This window comes from Acomys minous, assembly GCF_964271855.1.
Source record: "Acomys minous genome assembly, chromosome: 7".
Lineage (NCBI taxonomy): Eukaryota > Metazoa > Chordata > Mammalia > Rodentia > Muridae > Acomys > Acomys minous.
Window position 1 is genome coordinate 101,442,258 of NC_140488.1, and position 20,251 is coordinate 101,462,508.

The window sequence follows — 20,251 nt, forward strand, 5'->3', positions numbered from 1 at the left end:
TATTGAATTATGTTTTAGAATATACTCGGGAGTATGTTATATTTAATTAACATGGTTTTCAAAGCTATGAATATTAATGAAAAATATCTTCATGAAGTGGGAAACACCATAAACCCCAGGAATTATGATAAGTCAATGTTGCAAGAAAAAGTGCTAATTGACAAGACTCAAGAATACTGTTATTAAAATGAAGGTCTGGTAAACTCACAGACTTTGATGTACTTACTATTAAGTGATTTGGATATTGGCAAATCAACTGTCAGCAAGTTGAGTCCTGCCTCCCCGCCACCTTTCAGCTGACACTGGCACCCTTATTGAATGGCCTCCTCTATCACAGAAATTTTATGCCATTTTAAGCTTGTTAAGTGTCATTTTCTCTCTTGCCATTGGAAACTCCATCCAGATCTGTAGTGCTACAACTCTGTTTCAGTTATCTTGTTTTCCCAAATCCAGCACAAAACAATCACTTCAATAGTTAACTTTATAAATTCTTACAAAACCACTGTAGTCCTATGTATCTTATCCTTCACACACTCTTGTTGTTTTTGGTCCGTTTTCTGTTGCTGTGATATAATGCCTGAGACTGTATACTTTTTCTAAGGTCTGATAATTTAGTTGTTATTATTAAATATTTTTTTTACTGGCCTCAAACTTTGAAGTAGAAGCTCTCAGCAAGGACAGCCAATGTCTCTTGGAAATCTGTTACTGGTATTTTTTTCCTTTGGCTCTTTTCATTCTCTTGGTCAAGAGTTAGGCATATTCTGAACTTTCTTCTTGGTTGTTATTAGTGCCTTTTTTTCTTCAGAGCGCTCCTTATACTTTTGCAAGACAAGAGAAGTAACAAGATGAGAATCTCAGATGCTTTGGTCCTGGGCTTCTTACCTTTGTTGTTCAATGGCTTTCTAACAGCATACTGATGGGCATCATCCTCTTTAGAGAGATTGAAAAGTTTATGGATTTTCCTAGCTTTTTTGAGACCCAACTTCCAAGAAACAATAATATCTATCAGTCCAGGAACATCCTTCTCTCCTTTTTTTCGAGTTTAGAATGTTTAGATTGGCATCTGCTATGTATTTGTGAACACACTTCTACTACTTTTCCCTAGTTCTCCTTGGCCTATAATAATAATAACACCCTTTACTAATACCTGATGCACTCTGCCATAAGTCAAGATTCCTTTCTTTCTTTGTGGGCAAACCTTGTTTGTTGTTCCCACAATGGATTCAGACCACATAACCCCTCCACTCTTCACCCAGAGCATAGGCAGATGCTTTTGTGACCAGTAAGATTCTCATAGAAAGCATAATTCATGGAGCAACAGTGGCAAATATGACTCCATAAAGTATGAAGCTTGCCTCCATCATCCAGTTCAGTGAGTTTCTGGCAGCTAGTTGCTGGGAAGAAGATATTCAGCTTCATCTCGACCCAGCCAACCACATAGAAGAACATGATTAGAACATTTAAAAAGGAAATAGTTTGAATTTTAGCTTGTGGCTTCTTCTCAGTTTCTAGTGATAGCCACATATTGCATAATTCATGCCAGAAGAAGCAGAAGGGAGGGCTTGGATATGAAAATGAGTAAAGAAGGGCAAATTCCCACAAGAGCTAAGCCATTTCTGCAAGAAAACAACCCATTTGTGGACTTGGGTCCCTCCTGACCTCAAATGGGTCGTAAAGTACCAATCACCTCCAAACATCATTATAATGAGGGGGATCAATCAATGCATGCAACTTTTTGTGGAAACAACATGTATTTGAATTATAATATCATTGTTAGCATTTTGTAAATGACGAAAATGAGGCTGAAATTACACAGCAAATACATAATAGATGGATTCCATAACAATTTATCAATATTATGAATTCTAAAAGCATGTTGAATGAATTAACCATTTAATCATATTCATTTAGAGTAACTATTTGGAGGAACTATTGTGTGCTATATTTTATCCATGAAGTGTGAGCAATGGGCTCTAGGCTGGGCCTCTAGGAGTCAACTGTGGAATTCATGTTGCCACTTTGCTCATCTACTGAAAGTGAATATCAGAGGATCACCTCTGACCTTTGGGTTCCTGGAATTATATTATGCATGATAAGTCTGCATCCAAAATGAAACAAAAAGAATAATCTGTGCACTGGCTTCCAATCTGCACACTGGGATATTTGGTAATGTAAAAATAGCATTATCATATCTATGAATGGCTTTGTCAACACAAACAAAACAAGTGAGGACCACTTCATTCTTCCAAATTTCTAATGAATGACTCTTATTTGTACAACTGGAGATACACCTAGATGCTAGGCTAGGGTTTGTAGTGATTATTAGCTGTATGTAGAAGGATGGGGTATACAGATGCCAATCTACCTCCTTTAGTATCCACAGTTAATTAATCTGTTATCGTCTAATGCCACATCCTTCACATGCACACATACTGATCAAATATCTGGTTCTTTTGTTTAGATGATGGGGTGCATTATCCCTGGTTTATCTACATTCTTTCTTCACCTACTGTCAGCTAAAAACATATATTATTGGCATTGAGAATGGGAAGTTGGAAAGTTTGGAAAAAGAGAAAGTGGGCAAGAGTTGTGTAATCTGGCTGATGTGGCTCTAAGCCTCTAGTTTGACTAATATCAGAACATTGTCCCAGTGAGCCAGTCTGCCAGACCAGATAGTCACAGTCATTAGAGTTATTTTGCCATTTTGCTTGGCTCCCTGCCATCACATATGTTCATCCCAAAATGAGTGTTTCTGGTCAAATCCTCAGAGAGACCTTCAAAAGATGACATATGGGGGAAAGGGCAACTATGCCAGAGATAGAGGAGCCCATTTCCACTGAGACTGTGAACAGATGCCCAAGAGTCATAAAACCCACAAATATCTCTTAGAGAGGGGCCTAAAAGTAACTCAAGATGGATTTGTTCACTGCAGAGAAGAAAGGATAACAAAAAGCAATATTCTCTATTACTAACAACAATTCAGGCACTAACAAGATAGGTAGTAATTGATTGTAGGATACATGCCACATATAACAGGAGTGAAGTAGAGATATGATGCTAGTCTATGTGACACGAGAACAACAGCTTTAACTGCATCTAGCAGAACTCATTAGCACAAAACTTGTTCTCTTGAGACAAAAAGATCTGTTAAACCTTCTGACAATAAAAGGAAAGATATAGTATCTGTAGCAAAATTTCTTCTTCTCAATTGGTCCACCCTGTTACCATTCATATTTAGATTGTTTTCTGTTGTAAAGTTTCATGTTACTTTATATTCCTTATCCTGCTACTGATAGGAGTATAAGTTAGTCTAGCTGTTACAGAAACCAGTACAGAAGTTTCTCAAAAACATAAAAATAAATATGTTATATAACCCATCTATATCATTCTTACACACCAATACTTGTTGCATCACTATTCATAGTAGCGAAGTTATAGAACCATTTATGTATCCATTAACTGAAGAATGAATATATACTATTATATGTAACATATAAATCAGATATATGAATTGTATTCACTTATAAATAATTGTTGCTCCAGTAATATGGATGCAACTGGAAATAATCATATTAAGTAACCTAAGTCATTCACAGAAAGACAACTATTGAAAGTTTTTGGGCCACCAAGGTAGTTTAGCATATAAAAGTGACTACCATCAAGGCTGACGACTTCAGTTCAGTTCCTTCGACCCACATGGTTGAACAAGAGAACTTATGCCTGTAAATTGTCTACACACACACACACACACACACACACACACACACACACACACACCGCACACACACACCGCCCCTCCACACACACACACAGAGACAGAGACAGATAGAGAGAAAGAAGGAATAACTGTAATTCAAATTGTTTTGTTTCATACACTTAATATAGATACATAAAATAGTGAATGCATATATGACATAAGAGCCGAAGTTATCAGGGACTGAGAGGAGGGGAAGGAATAAAGATTGGGAGAAACTGGACCTGGTGACACATGCATGTAATTCCAAGGGTTAGAAGGCATAAGCAGGCAAATCTCTGTGAATTTTAAGTCAGCATTGTCTACATCAAGAGTTCTAGGCAAGCCAGGGATATATAGTGATACACTGTCTCAAAACTTTAGACAAATAATTAAAAGGAAAAGGAGGCTTGGAAGGAAACACATGCTCAAAGTGCATTATACACTCTTACGAAAATATCCTGTAGCTCAGTACCATGTATGCTGACTATACACAGGTGGAAAAATAAATATATGTGCATACTTTAAAAAATAAATGTTCCTACTACTATTTCCTTGATCACTCCATAAATGCAAAATTTTCTACTCTGTATCATGAGTAAAAATTAAATAGTTATCACCTGTTTCCTCTTCCTTTGCTGGTATTGAGCTATATGCATAAATTACATCATTTACTATTTACATCACTATAAAAGAAGTTCTCCTACCATCTGGAATTTAGAGTGATGGAAACCAAACCATCAAATCCAGCATACAAATTTCATCACTATCTTTTAGTTCATCTTTCAGTGTGTTTTCAATAAACATCTAGGGAATAACTTCTCAGGTCAGTCCTGACTGCTGGGATCTGAAAGGCCAAACAGATCATCCAGACACCAGTTTTACAATACCTATCCTCCATCTGGGGGTCTGGGACATTACAGTAACAGGCCATCTGGTCCCAGGCCCTCACTCTTGACTACACTGTATCCAGCTACTAATGATAACTCACTTATTTTCTTTGGTTAGTTCAAAGCTGTACTTTGCCCTAGCAATGAATAATATTTCCAGTTTACTTCTGAAGCTTGTTAGTTTTTCTTCTCCTGCTGAGAAATGGTTTCCCAGAAAGATTCCAAGTGTTTCAAAGGCATGATTTAGGCATAGAGCTAAAGAGTGTACATCAGCTGGTGGTTCATGACTCCTTCTGCTTTGCTTTGCTTTTCAAACAATGAAACGGAGCCAAGTCAACATTGTAAAATAGCTAAAGCTGGGGGAAATGGAACTCAGTTCAAATTAACACAGCCATTTACTACAGTGATTTTTAACTCTTACAAATGTTGAAATATCTAAGGAAGGAAAGTAAATTATGGTGACGGTGTACTTATTCATAGTTTGAGATTGCATGTGCCAAAACTCAAAAGAGCTGTTAGGCAGAAGGTTCATCTATCTGCAAGACATGTCATAGAACTAAAGGATGGGAATTAAATTGAACCTCAGAGGGTAAGAATAACAACCAGAGAGAAAACAAAGTGTGTGTGTGTGTATGTGCAAACATGCACACACATGTACATATGTGTGTTCACATATGCACAAATATGTGCATCTGTTAGTATCTTTTTTGGTTTCCACATCATGTGATAAGATATGACTAACCTTGAAGAACTTAAATGCAAATATTAGCTCAAAAACACAATGTAACTCTCATTTAGTACCCACTGAGGTTCCTAGCAAAAATCTCATTGTTTCATCTAGTGCCACATGTATAATATTGATCCAGTCAATACCAGCCAGAGTTGATTGATGCACAAATATATCATCATCAAGTCTTGCTAGAGTGTCCTCTATATAACTAATCTTTTAACAAATATGACTCAAGGGACTACTGGGCCAGTTGCTGGGGAAACAGTAGTAATCACATGGACTTTGCACTTAAGTGGAGAGCGATCAGAGAAAGAAAGATTATAATTTATAGCCTATACCAATCCCCCAATATTTCTAATATATGGCCTCAATGATGGTGAAAGTTGTTTTAAATTATAAAACTATACATCATAGGGTTTCGTTAAGATGCGGGGCCCTAGCATTAATCTTTAGGCTGTACTCATTCACTCCTCTTTTATATTCCTTGACTCTCCTGTGAATTCAATGTTGGTCTAGATGCTGCTCAACTTAGATGGCCTGCTCTTGAGGAGCTTGAGTCTCTCATGAGATACATTTATGAACAAAACTTAGCAAGGCATTTATTGAAGCACGGGGACAAATACATAAATGGGAAAACAGGGGTGGGGACTAATGTTGTTCTAACTTTATACTGATAGTTCTAGAAAGAAAGTATAAAACCTGCATATATTGTGTAAGACAGGACCCTATTAAAGAGCTAAACCTTTTGCAACTCTACTTCAGAACTGGAGTATACCATAGGTATACCCAAGCAGGAACCCTTAATAACAACTCAAAACTGCCTTAGCTGGTCCTATTATTTTCTCTCCCTGTTCACTCTGTATAATGTTTTCAGGGCTGGTCATTGGCATCAAATAACCAATTGGTGTGTTCTTCCCTGGAGAAAACAGTTTTCCCACTCTCAGCGTCCCATAGTTGCCATTAGTTTTTTGTGTCAGGGATAAGGCCTCCTGGGCCTCGCATCCTCCATCCCATTCCTATCCACTTTGCATGTCAAGTGTTGTCCTTGTTAAGCTCATGTTTAGGCAGCTCATCATGTTTTTTGAGACATTATGGCTGAAGCTTCTGATATTACTAGGAGACAGAATCTCACATACACAAAAAAAAAACCTCTCTGTACCTCTGACTCTAAACCTCTCTGCTTCCTCCTTCATAATAGTTTCTGAACCTTAGGTGCAGGACTTGTTTTGTAGACATATCTGTTGGAGCTGCGCTCCCTAACTCTTTATTTTGATTGCTTGTGGTTTTCTGTAATGCTCTCCATCTGTTGCAAAGAGAAGGTTCCTCGATGAGAGGTGAGGACTAGTATTTTTTTTAATTAACCAGATATAATATGTAATTTGTTTCTAAATGTAAGTACCACTTTATTCTTCAATAGAAACATGTAATTTTTTTTCTAGGACTTCTTTGCATTCTGAGTTAAAGTCATCTCAATCAGGATTTGGGGGATGTTTCCACTAAAACATGATGCATTTTATCATGTTTCCTTCTCATGCATCATTTCAAAGATTGATGGTGGTTTTTTGGTTATTTGGGGTATTTTGTCATTCAGGCTTGTATTCGCTAGGCTTAGTATATATTTCCTTTAAAACTCACAGTGAGGCACCAGAACAAAAAGCTTAAGTTACTGTGCTTCATACTCTTTCCTTAGACAACTAGTTCTCAAACGTATGCATAATAACAGTTGGTAGAATTATTAAATCAGGTTCCTAGGCTCCATTCCTCAGTATTTCTGATTCAGAAAACCTGGAATGTGCCTCTGAATTTGCATTTCTAACAACTCCAAATTGACCTGGATACTCTGGTAGGGAACTATGCTTTCTGAATCATTTATCTTAGACCTTTTCTAAATTGTTTGTAGAATCATCAAGGGCTTAACAGTGGTAAACTGTGTCACCAGGAACAACAACTATGTCACAGCACATTCTGTTAAACATGTATTTAGCTGACTGATGAATCTCTGGTATAGGTCAAATTGTGTCAAATAGAGATATGAATATTCAATACCGATTTTAATTCTCCCATCAAAGCAAAAATGTTACACTCACCAAGGATGCAAGTAAAATTACACCTTTGGAAAAATACCTATCATATTCTTATGTAATTTGTGCTTTTAAAGGATATAAAGTAGAAATAGTAATAAACAGCATAAAATTGACTCTTCCTTGCTGATCAGATGATTTTTAACATAATGCCTTTAACAGCTTTAGGAATGGCAGAATAATTTGAAAATCACCTTTAATTTTAATAAAACACACATACTATAGAATTGAACACCTTAATCACCTTTAAGTGTACAGTTCAGTGGCATGAGTACATTCACATTATTCTGCAGCCATTATCATCAGCAATCTCTAAAACTCTTTTCAGCCTGTAAGGCTCAAACTCATAGGCACTAAGTATACTATCTACTCCCCACTTTGCACCCACAATGGAACTACCAGTGTATTTTTGTCTTTATGAATTTGCTAAAATTCTTTCAAGTGATTAAATGAATAAGTGCAAACCAGCTGGAACTTTATACCAGCATAATATATATATATGTATATATATATATACAAGTTGCAGGAAGCTAGAAAAGATGTATGAGGATTTACCAAGGCTAGTAGCAAATGCTGGTGCCAATATCCTACTAAATGGTATTGCTGTTAAGTAATGCTCCCTAGCATCATCTCCCCCTCTACCTGCACTGAGCATCTTGTTTCTCATCAGGTGGTAAGTGGTTTTTGTAACATTCATCTCCTTACATTTAAACAGTCTAGCATTCCATAAATAGAGCAGAATACCAATGTAGTATGAAGCCCTTCATTCCTTTATTTTCTCAGTATCTTTGAAACTCTAAAATTACTGAAGATTCAGAGTAAAATAATGTATAAGAAAAAGCAAAACAAAAAAGCTAGATGCAGCCAAGATGACTGATAACTCAGACCAGGTTTTTGAGGTCTCAGCACAGGAGTGAGCCAGCATTCCTCTGGATGCCTAGATATAGAGTTCAAAGAAAACACGCAGCACACTTGAACGTTAGTCAATCTCCAGGGCAAAGGTACATGGTTCAGGAAATTAATAATCTCTGAGTGACATCCGATGAGTTCTTTCAAAGACATTTGCTTCCATCCTGCCATAACCCTTGACCTACAGTTCTCTTCTTGCAAAATAAATGAGGTCTGTCTTAGTGACTTTTTCATTAAATCTTTGTTTCTCTGTCTAAGAAGAAGCCTTGAAAACAGCAGATAATCATTTACATTTACACCTTTTGGAAAAGTAGAATATTTTGAATCCTTCAACATTATAGTATTAATTTTACAGCAGTTTGCTTTAAGAGAAAAACTATTTCAAATGGAAGCAAAATATTTCATGAGCCCAAAATGCTTCAATGTTGTGTTTGTTTCTTGGTAATAATGTAGATTGTATTGTTATTGATAATAATCTGCTCAACATGGAAATTTATTTGTAGCTATAAAGGTACTCTTGAAAGCTTAGCTCTGGGGTTGCATTGTGAGATGCACTCTAGCAAAAGAGGAAGGTTATAGGAAGTAGATGGTTGTTGGGGAGGGATATTTTGTTAAGTAGTGCAGCCTCTTGCACTGTGTCTATCCTTCTGTAATCTGAGTTAAATTTGTTGGGTCACAAAACTTAATAATAAACAAGAATGTAGATAGGTCCTACGTTGGGAAGAGAAAAGGAATCAGCACAAGTGGGAAAGCAACAAGAAGGTAATTAGGTGAATATGAACAAAATATATATACGTGTGTGTGTCTGTGTGTGTGTGTCTGTGTGTGTGTGTGTCTGTGTGTGTGTGTGGACATGAGAGAGAGAGAGAGAGAGAGAGAGAGAGAGAGAAGGGAGAGAGAAAGAGAGAGAGAGAAGGGAGAGAGAAAGAGAGAGAGAGAAGGGAGAGAGAAAGAGAGAGAGACAGAGAGAGAGAGACAGAGAGAGAGAGAGAGAGAGAGAGAGAGAGAGAGAGAGAGAGAGAGAGAGAGAGAGAGAGAAAGGTGGGGGAGCAAAAATGACATAATAAAACAAAACCATTATTGTGAATAATTAACATATGCTAATAAAGAACACAGAAAGAAAATTACGGCTAAATTGGGCTGTATAATGAGATCTACGCCTGCCTGGCTTATATAGCTAAACACGACTACACCTAACAAACAAAGAGGCCAACAAACTTCAGCCCTGTCTTTGGAGAGATGAATTTGAGGCTTAGTCTCTGGTCTTAATAAAATTGGCATTGCCAATGCTTTCTGTTTTGAAAAGGAGTTTCTGTGGATTAGATGAGGTGATGAGGGTGAAGCCTTCACAGATACAACTGGCACCCTTTTAAGACTGAAGAGGCAATTGTTCCATTCTCTATGCTTCATTATATGGGCATACAAGCAAAAGGTGGATTTCTGCAAACTAAAAAGTGAGCTCTCACCAGAAAGCATTTGATCTTGGAATTCTTAGGCCAAGAACTGTAAGAACACTTTCTGTTGTTTATAAGTCACCTAGTATATGGTATTTTGTGGTAGCATCTCAAACTGACTAAAACATTCTTTGAGCCTTGTTTTCTCTGCCTGTAAGAGTTTAAAAACAACTTTACCCACAATAACCAAACAGTAGAAACAAGTACATTATCTATCAAGTAAAACACATATGATGGTTTGAATAGTTATGGCCCCCATAGATGCATGTGTTTGAATGCTTGGCCTATAGGGAATGGCACTATTGGGATGTATGGCCTCATTGGAGTAAGTGTGACCTTGTCAGAAGTGTTGCTCTGTGGGGATAGGATTTGTGGTCTCCTAATCTCAAGCTATGTCCATTGTGGCTCACAGTCTCCTTCTGTTTCCTGCAGATCAAGACGTAGAACTCTCAGCTCCTTCTCCAGCACCATGTCTGCCTACATGCTGTTGTGCTTCTTGCCATGGTGATAATGGACTAAGCCCCTGAAATTGTAAGCCAGCCTCAATTAAATGGTTTCTTTTATAAAAGTTGCCTAGGTCATGGTATCTCTTCACAGCAATGAAACCCTAACTATGACAGCACATGCATAAAGAAAAAAATGTTGTATGCATATAGTGGAATAGTATATGACTATAAATAAAATATAAAATAAAAAGTTCTAGCACATGTGAACGTAGATGAACCTCAAAAGCAGCAGTATACTACATGGAAAGATACAGCAAAAACAATGTACATTAGATATACATACATTTGGAGAAATGGGTAGCGCCATAGAGACAGAAAGTAGATTGTTGGCTGGCAAGGAGTATGCGTGGTAGAAGATGAAAGAAAGTGACTGCTAGTGTACAATGGACTTTCTTTTCCGAAGTGATGAAAATATTAAACATCAGTGATGGTTGAGTAATTTTGTGAATATATTTTAAAACTTTAATATGCATTTCACATTTGTTGTTATTTTTACTTATTTTTGGTTGGTTGAGGCTCTTTGACTGTTTGTCTTTGTCACTTTTTGAGACTGTATCTTGCTGTGCCACCCTGATGGCCTTAAACCATTCTTGATTATGGAATTAGAGACTCCACCATCCTAAAGAATTTTGTACTTTAAAATGGTAAATTTCACTGGACTATATCTTTCCCTCTCTCCACACCAGCCTTTCTCCTTTCCCCAGTGAGAGGAAGGCAAGTCCATACCTGTATATTCTTCATTCTGGCATATAGTCCCCTCACCACAACTGCACATAGTATTGCCAAACATGCATAAGAACTCACATCCTGGAGAGCAGGTATTGATCAGAAAATCAGCGAATGAGTGGTTCTTTGCAAATGACTAAAGGAAAGGGGAAGCTCAGGGATTAGTTTTAAGGAATGTTAAAGTACAGGCTATATGAAGAACTGTGGTAAAGCTAAATGAGGTTAGGTCAGCAGATTCCCCAGAGAGAAAAGAAAGGAAAGGAATGCATACAATGAAATAGCAAGAAAACTTCTAGGCCCCACTGTGATAGCTGAACTTCATACTGAATATGAACATCTGTCTGAAGAAACTGATGAGGAAGCACCATGGTCACAATTCTGTTTTAGGAAAACAATATTCCTGCATACTAGAACAAGTAACAAGGCCACAAGTAAAGAGAAAAAGTCAAACATGGCACAGGTAAGAGAAAAGACTGGACAGTGCTGAGTCAAATTGCATCATTGTGAGTTGAATTTGCTTATAGAACTGGAGTGGAGATTTCTAGAAGGGGTGGGTGAATTTGGAACATCAGGGGGACATAGAGGACAACACACAGAGGACATATAGGATAGCTGAAATTTCAAAAGAGGACAGAGGGAGATATGAAATGGGCTGTGACTGTAATTCCAATGTGTCACTAGAGGCCAATGGGAAGCAATGAGGGTCTCAGCACAGAGCACATTGTTAACATCCTTTCTTGTCTTGCAGGTATGTGGTTCAAATCCCAGTGCTTCTCCTCATCTAGATAACTGTTATTTAAGACACTTTCTTTTCAGTTCTGTCTTTCAATCAGAGTGCTGACAGCATTGCCGCTTTTCAGATGAGCAAAGTAGGCGTAGGCAGTGGGCCCAGATGACCATGGTGAAATACCTTAGCAATATCAGTTGAGGCCACCAAGATGTTCATGAATGTTGTTCCTTCTTCTTTTAATTTCTAAAAGCTGACATCTTTAAGCTAGTGTAGAGCAAATTATACAGGTAATACAAATTGTTATCTATACTTGTGATAGTCCTTTCTAAATTCATGGTTCTTTCTACCTCCATGACACTAAAGGCAAAACATAAGCATCTCATGCATTAACCTCTCAATGGTGTTTAGGAAACAAATCCCTTCCCCTCATTCTGTAATTTCTTTTTGAAACAGAGTTTCATGAAAACCTGGATGGCCTTGAATTCTCTATGTAGCTGAGGATGACCTTACTCCTCTGATCCTCCTGCCTCCACCTCCTGAGACGGGATTACAGGAATGGACCGCCACCAAGATAGGCAAGTACTCTACTAAGTCACATCCCTAGCCATCTATTACTTTTTTGTGTGCCAATTTAGCCTGTTCATTTTTTGGTCAATGATTCCTTAGCAGTGTAAACAATAAAGAAACTAGACTTCAATGTTGGCCATATTTTAAACTGTCTTTCCAAGAAACTTTTTGCTTTTTCTAAATGTGTGAATTTCACAAAGAAAAACTAGTTTAAAATATTGCTTGTCTCAACATATTCAAATTGAGCTGTGGTAAAGGAATACATTAAATCAACTTTTAAAATATATGCCCATTAAAGAGACATTCAGACATGATTGAGCACTTACGTTCCTCCTGGTAAATGCAAGCCCTGCTTAAATATCTCTGATTATAACCTCTGATGGGCTGTCAGTTTCACCAGAACCTAACAGAGTCCCAAATTCCCTCTTCATTTCTGCCTGAAAATCCTGAACTGGGAAGCACACAGCCATCTGGTTCCCCTTTAGGAGTGCTGTGTATTAGAATACACAATCACATGCGATAAAAGAAAACGTAAGAAACATGATTCAAGGGACCCCAAAGTATTTGAATGATTGCACCAAGAGCCACTTTTAGCTCATTTTCTATATGGATGGAAAAATGCTGCAAAGTCATTTGCAACAGTAGATTTGTTTGCCCATCATTATTGCATTCATAATCCATTCTTTTGATGTTAAATCAGAAAGTGACAGAGAGACAAACTGACCATAAATCAACAGGTTCCAGCAAGGTCTTTCTGGCATTCTTCGCCTTTCAGACTGTCAGTCCACCAGCACATATTGAGGCAATTCCATAAATTGGGTTATCTGGGAAAGAGGAGAAGTGAACAAGAAGAAACAGAAAAGGGGCAGGGGCAGGCTCAAAGAAGTTCAAAATTCCTGATAAGAATCAAGACGCCTCTATCCCAATGATTTACTATATCCCCAGTTTCATCTACCCTTGGAGACAACTTGGCTCCAGATTTTCCAGGATATATGATTTTAACTCAATTGTATGCAATAACAGTATGTATAACTGATCTACCTTGATTACATAAGAAAACAGTGTTCCTTCCCCAAAATATTTTATTTGCTTCACAGAGTAAAATCCTCATGTCTTCTCTCAAGCCTAGATTCCCACGACTTCTACATTAACATACCTTTTATTTAAAAATTATTTATTTGGTATATAACATATGCCAGATATGTTCTGAAGGCTTTTAAGTACATAGAGTAGTATATAGATTGTGTATTGTTTGCCTGTTGCCATGGTCCCTGCCACTATGGTCATAGACTCTAGCCTTCTGAAATCATAAGACTCCAATTAAATGCTTTCGTTTATAAGTTGTCTTGGTCACTGTATGTCTCCATAGCAATAGAAAAGTAACTAAGACAGAAGGGGATATATGTATGCATAAGATAATTAAAAAAATGAATTTTTAAGGGAAAAAGAATTTTGTTGAATGATATTGTTGGGAAGAGGATTTCAACAGGAGAGGGATGGATGATAATGGAACTAGATCAGCTAAATACTATATAAATGTATGAAAATGTTAAACTAAGTAAAGTAGAAAAATAAGTGTGTGAAATGGTTTTACACAAATAAAGTGGAATACTATACCTAAAAAAAAGAAATGTTTTAAAAAACAGATACTTTTACATAAAACTTTAAGTCTCAGCAGATCTATCTGAGGAGTAGGAGGTAGAGTCCTTTGGGCATATGCAAGGCATTTAGAGATGTTTCTCAGCTACTTTTATTTTTAGAACTCTCTGTTCAGGTCCCAGGTCATTGAACGGATCGTTTATTAATTTACTCATTCATTTATTTATTTTGACATTGTATTTTCAGTATTAGGTACAAATTCCTTTCTATGAGAAGGCCTTAAGTCCAATCAGACCACTGTTAAGTTACTTCTAAGACAAGGGCTACTATTACACCCGTGAGTAGATCTTGCCATGTTCACCATTCCTGTGGTTCATTTGCTTTACAGCTGGTTATGACTGTTGATTGCCCTTCTCCCTTATCAGCTTGCAAAACACCTTCTAGAACTATGAGAGTTAGTCCTCAGAGATGAGGTTTCAGATGAGTTCCAGATCATCTCCTCCAAGTCCTGTGTCTAAAGTGTGGAGTGTCTTTAGCAATAGACCCTTACTCATTTCAAGTTCTGGGAGGCAATCAAGAGCAATGTCAATAGCCTGCATTGCTTTTTGGACTTTCTTGGACAAACAATACAAAGCTAGGTTACCATGCCTGATACTAGGATTTTTGCTAGATAGTCTATGACTCTTGTCGAGGCACATTATCATGCCAGATTTCAAGATATTTTTAAAATCTATAGTAATAAATCAACAGGGTTCTGGCATAAAAATACACCTGATAGGTCAATACAACAAAGTATAATATCCAAATATGAGAGCATGTAACTATAGCCATATGATATTTGACAAGCACATTGAAGAAAAAACAGCATAATCAACACCTAGTGCTGGGAAAAATATACTGAGTGAATGTCATGGTTTGAATGAAAATGTTTGCCATAGGCTCAGGCATTTGAACACTTTGTCTCCAGTTAGTGATGCTATTTGAAGTTGGAGAAAGTATGACACTAGATATGGACTTTGAGAGTTTATAAACTCTGTACCACAGCCAATTATTCCTCTCTTCTTGGTGCTCATGGTTCAAGATGTGAGATCTCAGCTTTCTGCTTTTGCAGTCATGCCTGCCATTTGTTGCCATGCTTCCCTGGCATGATGGAGCCTTATCCTGTTGGAACTGGAAGCTCAAACTTTCTTCTGTAAGTTGCCTTCTTCACACTATTTTATCATAGCAACAGAAAAGTAATACAGTAAGGTAACCTAGACCCAGAAAACAAACACCATTGTTCTCTCTTACTTACGAATCCTAGGTCTGAATCTTTAGGTGCAAGTATAAAACCAGGAATAATCACAAACACCAAGAAAGTAAAAAAGAAACGTGGAAGGAGAGAAACGGAAGAAGGACTCTAAAGAACCATTTAATAGGACAGAGGTGCTGTGGGTCATCTGTAAGGAGGTAAATGGGTAAATGGATAAGATTTTATTTTCAAAGGATCAAGATCAATACAGAGGAAAGAAGAAGGACTAGAAATAAATAACACTAATGATGTTTGAAAAAGCCACAAGGAAAACCTAATATTATGTTTACTAAAAAATACATATAATATACGTATGTGTATGTCTATACATACATAAAATTTAAATACAGTTATCACACTAGGGATAATAATCCTCTCTACAAAATTCTTTATGAGAATTGAATATATATGAGGATACCAAATAAATGGAATTTTAGAGCATATTATTATTTAAAAGTTTTTATTAGTTTTTGAGGATTTCTTTTCCATGTGTAAATCATAGACACCTCTCTCTCTTCCAAGATTCTCCTGTCTTCTCTACCCACCTAATACTGTGGCCTTTTGTTTTCCATCTAGGCCAAGGTGTGCTGCTCAAATATTCTTTGGTGTATTGTCTTCTATTGGAGCGTGGTCAACCTACACTTTTTTTTTTTTACATTTTGATTTGTTTTGCTTTTCAATACAGGGTTTTTCTGTGTAACCTGGCTGTCCTGGAGCTCACTATAGACCAGACTGTCCTTGACCTCAGAGATCTGCCTGCCTCTGCCTCTGCCTTCCGAATACTGGGATTAAAGGCCTGTGCCTATTCTTCCAGGGATCATTTCTATCGATTGTTACTAAGAGCTACATTCTTAGAGAAAACTAACCCCTGAAATAATGTATTTGAAGAAGAAAACTAAAATATATACAGAAGAAACAACTTAGTAAAATAATAATGCATGCAGTTGATATAACACTGTTGTGTGATTTCGAACAATGGAAATGTAAAGGACACAATTTTAGCATAAAGATGTAGTTCTATTTCAATATAAAAGTTTTGTCACGAATCAGTGGATTTCTCATCCCAAATGAACATCTATACCACTCCCCTAATCACAAGGCTCAGGGAGGATTAAGAGGTGGCAGAAAGACTATAAGAACTAGACATTAGAGAAGACCAGAACAAAATAATGTCTTCTGAATATGACAAGACCACTGCACTCATGTACTCACATCAGCTGAGGTTGCCTGCGCAAGACTGGCAGGAGATCAATCTTGTCAGCATACCAGTATGCATAGAAGAGGGGACTGTGACACCCTACGCTTAGCTGGAAGTGATTGGCAGTTGTTGGTTATAAGGAAAAGGAAAGTCAGCTTTCTACTCTTGTGAGTGGCACCTATTCTTGTGGGTGGCCTTGCACTCATGCATATAGATTAGCAGTACTTATCTCAGAGGGTTAAAAAGAAAAAAAAATAAGAGGTTTTGAAGTTGAGGGGGAACCAGGGGGTGTGTCTAGGAAAAGCTAGGAGGGATAGGGGTGGTTAGATTTGAAATGCATTGTATACCTATATGAAATTCTCAGAGTAAATAAAATTAAAACAATTTTAAATTTATTTTTTTCATTTATTCACTTTACATCTGATCATAGCCCCCCTCCCTTGTCTCCTCTATGTCCCACTGTCACTCCTTCCTCCCCCTATGACCCTCCTCTAGTCCTCAGAGATTAGGAGCCCTCATCCCCTACCAACTGAACCCAGCCTATCATATTTCAACAGGACTGCTTGTATCCTCTTTTTCTAGTCCCTGGCAAGGCCGCCCCACCAAGGGGGACATGATCAAAGAGCAGGCAATAGATTGCATGGCAGAGACAGGCCCAGCTTCCCTTAATAGGGGACCTACATGGAAACTGAGATGCCTATCAGCTACATCTGAGCAGAGGGCCTAGGTCCTCTCCACACGTTGTCCTTGTTTGGTGCATCAGTCTCTGCTGCACCCCATGAACCAAGGTTTGTTGACTCTGTTTGCCTTCTTGTGGAGATCCTGTCCTCTCTGGGTCCTTTTATCCCCTCACTCTTCCACAAGACTCCCTGCACTGTGCCCAAAATTTGGCTATGAGTCTCAGGATCTGCTTTGATCCCCTGCTGTGTGGAGTCTTTCCGAGGACATCTTTGGAAGGAACCCATCCTGTTTCTTCTCTTCAACTTCATCTGATATTTATTTTATTTGCCCTTCTGAATGAGAATAAAGTATCCTCCCTAGAGTCCTCCTTGTTACTTAGCTTCTTTTGGTCTGTGGATTGCAATATGGTTTTCCTGTATTATATGGCCAGTATCCACTTATAAGTGAGTATATACCATGCATGTCTTTCTGGGTCTGGTTTTAAAACATTTATAAACCCTTAATAAAGACCAACAAAATGGAGCTACCAACCTCAAATTTTCATGCTTTGCACTCAAAGCAAAATAAACCTCTGCTTTATGAAGTGTCCAAAGTTTGGTATTTCACAACAGCAACACAAAAATAGGGACTCCAATGTAAGAAAACCATAGTGAGTTGTGGGTATGATAATTCTTATATTAATAACTACATAGGTATATGCATATGGAAAAAGGGTATCAAAATATGCACACTTATTTACATTTTATTCTTTATGTGCATATCTCTGTGTACATGCATATGTTATTGAGAGTACAGATGCATGGGAATGGGTGTGTATACACATATGTGTGAGTTTGTAGAAGCCAGGGACAATTTTAACTGTAGATTTCTGTGTACTGTCCTCCTTTAAAAAACAAACAAAAAAGACAACCACCAAAAAAACCCTAAGGTCTCTCACTGGCCTGGGACTTACCAAGCAGGGTGGGCTGTCAAGTGCCAGGGATTCAAACTGCTGTGCACTCTCAGTGCTATAAATAAGTGTTCAACACCAAACAAATTTTTAAACTTCATTTTTTTGAGACAGAGTCTCACTATGTAGCCTCATAGTGATTTGCTGGTCTCTGTCTCTTGAGTGGTGGGAATAAAAGTGTATGTCGCCACACCCAGCTGATGTTTTATTTTCATATTTATTTATTTATTTATTTATTTATTTATTTATTTATTTATTGTTTTCTCTGTGTGTCCTTGGCTGTCCTGGGCTCACTTTGTAGACCAGACTGGCCTTGAACTTACAGAGATCCAACTACCTCTGGCTCCCCAGTGCTGGGATTACAGGCATATGCCACCACACCCAGCTTTTTTTTTTCATTTAGCTTTTTTTTTAATGTGGGTTCTGGGGATCAAACTCAAACTCAGGTCCTCATGCCTTTGAGTAATCACCTGAATCATGTCTCCAGCACCATTGGTTTCAGAATACTTCCTGAAGAAAAATTTTTAAAGGATTAGAAAATACACAGTAAAGTTAGATGAAAAGGCAGATCAGTTGGTTTTAAATTCCCTGTAGACTTGCTGTCTGCTTTGTGGCCAGCAGCAGTTGGAAGGACTCTCCTCACTGTCCTACTCCTCCCTAAATGTCTGAAAGATGCGGGCTAAATCAGTGTTGCCCTTGCGGCTCCTCCCCCCCATTACTGTCTTTGTGACATACTGGCACCTTTTAATAGGATGTGGTCTTTGACCCTTCTGAGAGTCTTTAGTACATGAGATCAAATGCAGGGCTGTAACACACACCTCAAGGAAGTAGGTGTCATAAAGGTTGTGTGTGACCTATGCTGGGGCTAGAACTGCCAACCACACCTCATTTCATATAGCTGCAATATCCTGAGACCAAGCCCCAGCCCTATGCAGTGACATTTAGGATTAGCCAGGGCTTTCCCTCTGATCCTGTGAAGTACAGCCTCAGGGACATTGGGTTTTAGCTCCATTCTAACCCTCCAGTGTCTGCCTATCAGAGGATTGCACATCTTACTCCAAACCTTGATGTTCCTTGTCATCTATCCACCCTTCCCTTCCCTCCCTCCCTCCCTGCTCCACCATCAGAGACTGAGAGTGACATAAATGTTTTCACATCCGGTTAATTTTATTGTCACCAACATGAAAACTACCATGTGGTGAAGTTTTTTGTTTTCACATCATTGACCATGGATCAGGTGCCAACCTATTCACCGATGTGCTCGTTGTCTACAAGCGGGCTGGGTCCTCATTGCAAATGAGCGCACCCTCTGGGCCAGGTTGAATGGGCTCCGGTGCGATTGTGTTGGCACTTTCCTTCACTTGCTCATGAATATGTGATGTCAATCCGGCCGTTTCACTTGGCTCTTTAGGTGCTCTCAGCGTCATGGTTTTCTCAGGAGCCTTTCTCCCAGTGGTCTTCGGCAGTGCTCTCTTCTTCTTTTGGATGATCTGAAAGGATCACACATTAAAGTTACAAGGGCTTGGGTTGGGAAAAGACAGCATGAGGTGTGGGCTTTATGAAAAAGGGGAGAGGTAGAAGAGTTTATGGAGGGCCAGAGAAAGTCGTCGGGAAAGAGGTCCCTGGAGAAAGGAGAGAATGAGCTTAGGTTGGGTCCTCTCACCTTTGCAGCTTTTCTGAGACAAAAATAAGGTTGAGTCTTTTGAACTCTAGAAGCCTTGTGCTACTTCTTGGTTTGAGTTTGGCTTTGGAGGTTGATGGGCATTGTGCTTTAGCCACCTTGCGCGCTGAGGCTTTCCTGGGCATTCTTGTCCCTATGAAATTTTGGAGGAGGCTGGACCAGAGCTCTGAGCACCCCTGTTTATCTATGCCAGAATAATGGCGGGCCCCACCCCTCAGCCCTGATTGGTCAGGGAAGTCCTCCCTAGCCAATAGCAGCTAAAGAGGGGCTGAGACCTCACAAAGCCCTACCTCTGACTATTTTGAGGATGAAGGGAGTCCAGGGCAGGCTGCCTGAGAATCCCAGATATGCCTTACATGTCAGAAAATGCCACCTTCACACCGTAGCAAGGGAGGCATTGTGCTATAACTAAAAGTCTGACAGAAAACAGGAGGCTTTGCTTTAACCTTTTTCACTTGCTCATGCTTCCTCACTTCTTCATATGCCTGTTAGATTGCTAGAGTTTGCTACTTCAAACTCGTTAAAT